Here is a 4,273-nt window from a genome sequence, read left to right as displayed (position 1 = left end):
GTACAGAAACGTATCATTCATCATACTACACGCAAGCCATACCCTAATAGTAATATTTAATTTTTTAAATTGATGAAATGTGAATTCTATTAGACTGACCCTAATTTCTTTATATACGTGTGTGTGAGACCAGTACTGAACTAGATGTGTAAAGACGTTAACTGCAGGTACGGTTTCCAAAATTTATTTGTGAAAACTCGCTTATTCGCTGTCAGTTGTGCAAATTTTTATTTATTTTTTTGCCGTTTTCATCCGTAGTGACAATCTTCACTGGAAGGAATAAATTGTACGTCAGCTGGATATGCACTGGAGTTACATATCCATCTCATGTACAACTTCTATTTGTATTCCTTCCTGTGAAGATGGTCGCTTGGACCGAAACCGGCAGAAAATTAATAATACATCTGTGCAGCTGACCGTAGTCTCATAATTTTTGAAATTCCCGACAGCTGTATCGAATCAAATAATTGAATTTTAACATATTTATAATAACTCTCGTAAAACCAAACGGGTTTGTTACTGACAGAATCTCACTATTATAATACACTACGCTTGTAGGAATTTCCCTACAGACTGCATACTTGCCGTCGTTTGACGAAGGGTGTGGAACAGTGTAGGTAGCCATGTGTAGACTGTTGCAGTGAACACAATATTTCTGTCCTATAAGGGTAAGTTTTCTTTACCATATGTTTCAGCTGTAACCGACTTAACAAAAAGTGTTCTGTTATATGCTTACATTCCATCCCATGCAATTGATGCATTGTTCGCCACAACATTTGACGGTTTTATGTGACCGATGGAAGGCTTCTATAACGTAGCAGGTTTTAGACTCTGTTGAACAAGCCTACGTATCAACAGCGTAAGCCCCTTAGTTTTCCGACAGTTATAACAAATTTGTGACAGTGAAAGCACTATCTATAGCTAATGTCTTTATACTGCTCTTACACACGCTTTTGTAATGAAAATTAGTTCAGTCTAGTATAGTTAACATTCCATAATTTAAAAAAGTGAGTGTAGACATTACAATTTTTTCCTTGCGTATAGTACGATCTTTGCTGCAACTAGAGGTCTGCAGATTTGGATTGTATCACCGTAATTGACCACAAATAAATAAAAACTAATACAAACAGCTGAACTCCTGAAGGTATTATCAATATTGCCAGTGGTTTTTTAGCCACTTCCTTCAAACATCGTGCATTTTCATCTGACAAGTAGAGAAAATTGTGAAGACTGACTTGCGCGAGATTTGTAAACATTACAACATCCGTAAACAAAATCTTGCGTGGGAAGTTTTCTTAGGTAACCATCCTGTAAAGTGTAATTGATTTTGAAAGTCATTGCCTTGAAGCTATTGAAAGGATGAAATGCATTAGAATATAGTATTCGTAGAACACTCCGTCGGCTAATCCCACTCGCACATTCAAGCTGCCTCATAGTGACATGTACATCGAGTGCTACTGTTGCTAAAATGTTAGTCGTATTTTTTCCTTAACTGCTGTTCTTTCTCATAACGTACTTATACGTCTCACTTCCAGCTTCTTAATGTTTCTTAATGTTTGCAAAGACAGATCGTGAGTGCTTGGCTCGATCAGGTTGCCTTCTAGAACACCACAGCATCGCTACTCTAATAGTTTGACGACATTTGACATGAGTGGAAACCTTGTCCAGTTTTTCGATTGTCTTAACCATTGTGCAATTATGAACAGTTTCACGATCAAGGTGTCTGATAGCTACAACGGCAGAGCATAGAGTCATCAGCTTCAAGCTAGCATGTAAACGCAGGTGATGTACCTGAGACATATGTTTGTTTACATTTGGTACAGTCGCGCAGACGTTTCTGGGACCTCTTCTGCAGACGGCTGGATAATGTTTCGCGGTGCTGTTTCCTTGTTGCTTGTTTACCATGTTAAACATACGTTTAGTCGTTGAAGTATTCTTCACAGCCTCTTTTCAACGCCACAGGAAAAGTATATAGTTCCATTTTTTTCAGAGTTGGTGACATACTTCAGCAGCAGTAGACGGTAAAAATTAAGTGCGGGTGTCAGAAATTTCGCCAACTGTACGCAATAATTTATTGAAATTCGTAACTTTCTACAGGATGGTATGAAACAGCATGAAAAGCTTAGAAAGTTGTTGCAGGGTAGGAAGTGCTGCGAAAAACTGTCACTAAAAACAATTCTATATGTTGTGCCATTTCTGTGTTAATTGTGTTGAAGTATGCCAGTTAGGTCGTTGAGCGCGCATTTCAAACAACTCACGTGATACGGTTAGTGTCACTTGTTCTCTAGTTCAGTCTTTGTCTCGGGATCGGTCCTAACTACCGTCTGATGCCCAACTTTTGTATCGCTCTCTTATTCCGTTTTAGGAAATCAAAAGTTTGGCGACATCGTCTCTGGCGGGCTGCTTGAATTTTCGCGCACAACTGCCTGATTGTCTAACTTCAATGCTAATTAACTCGGAAACGGTGCAAAATATCGAACTTTTTTTTCTAAACAGTTATTTCTCAGCACAACCTACCTTACAACACACATACAAGCTCTTCGGACTGTTTCGACCACCCATTATATTTAGTCGTGCTGAATACATTTCAGTCCTGGAACGAGTTAATACATAGTTTACAAAATGCTGGTTGGCACGCAAGTGGCAACTCGTCCTTTGCGACGAGCAAGGAGTCTGGGCTGAGCAGTTCTGTGTTTAACACCTCGCTGGCAGTAGCAGATCATTGTGGCTCGTATTCCTGGAGTTCTGAGGCCAGAAGAGCTTAAGGGCAGTATTTGTAGGCCTCGGATGCTGCATTTGGTGATACCACTATCATGGCATGGTTTTAGGCCCTATGAAAAATATAATTCCGACACCAAGAAGATATGTAACAAGGCAAGCCCAACAGTATTGCTGTGATTTCATCGCCGCCAGGTTAATAGCCACTGCAAATTGCGCCACCATTGCCACCAGCCTTCCACTAAATTTTTTATATCTGTCGCTCTGTTAATGGACCAGTTATTTGTGAAATTTGGTTGATTTTATAATAATAATCGTGGTGTTGCTAAAAACTCTATCTTACACCCGTGACTATCCCAAATCACAAACCCGGACAGGAATCCTACCCTAGTGAATTTAATTCGGAGTAACCTAATTTATTACGAGAAAGTGGTTGAACTCTAATGTTGTGTTGTTATCTGCACAGCCAATTATACTTGTTATTTAAAGAGTTTTAGTTTGTTGTGCTGTACTTAATTCATAGTTAATGATAAAAATACTTACAATTTCTCATACATACTGGCGTAGTTTTGTTAATGAAGATGGTTAATCAACCCATGAAAGTTTAACGGTCCTCATGTACCAGGCTAGTTAGTTAATGGGGCAATGCAATGGCTCCTTCAGAGCCAGTGTAGTTAGATTTGAATTCTGTTTAGTTGCTTTAAACCGAGTTTAAGAAAGAACTATTTACTCTGTTATCTATTCTAATGCAAGCTGTTTGAGGCACAGGCAAAGAGATCCTGTACTAAGCAATGAAGTTGTAGAGTATGATCATTAACAGACCCCCTGATTTAAATTCATACTCATTTCAAGCATTTCCCGGTTCAGTATTGCTACTAGTTTCATGTGTTTCAGTAACAGGCTTTATAAACTGCTGCATCTAGTTCATTTAAGGTACGTGTTGTTGAGAGACATATGTTACTGTTTACTATCTCATTGGCCTAATTTTTGTTAGCAGCACGTTTATCTGCAAGGTTAGGTTACTCAAAAATGGCTCAAATGGCTCTGAGCACTATGGGACTTAACATCTATGGTCATCAGTCCCCTAGAACTTAGAACTACTTAAACCTAACTAACCTAAGGACATCACACAACACCCAGTCATCACGAGGCAGAGAAAATCCCTGACCCCGCCGGGAATCGAACCCGGGAACCCGGGCGCGGGAGGTTAGGTTACTGTGTTGTAGTATGAACAGATATAAAGTAAGAGTTTAGTGTGTGTGTCCTTGACACAAGAATGCCTAATTAGGCTGGCGACCTGTTTTAATATGTAATGTTACAACTTGCTTTTGAGCTGGGAGAACGTCTGTTCCTGACCCACCGTCTACTGTTGGTTATACTTTGCTGGAGTCTTTCGGAAACAAATCCCAGTCTGATTGTTCTGTTTCCATTAGGGTATCTTACGGCCACAACTACTTAAAAATTCCTCGCAGAGGCCGTCTAAGGTGGTCGGTGATACCGTTACAGAGTATGCGAAGAAATAACAAATTACAGAGGGAAGTTCTCAACAACTGCC

This window comes from Schistocerca americana, chromosome 2 (genome assembly GCF_021461395.2).
Source record: "Schistocerca americana isolate TAMUIC-IGC-003095 chromosome 2, iqSchAmer2.1, whole genome shotgun sequence".
Lineage (NCBI taxonomy): Eukaryota > Metazoa > Arthropoda > Insecta > Orthoptera > Acrididae > Schistocerca > Schistocerca americana.
The sequence above is the reverse complement of the archived record's forward strand: the minus strand, read 5'-3'. Positions refer to the sequence as shown.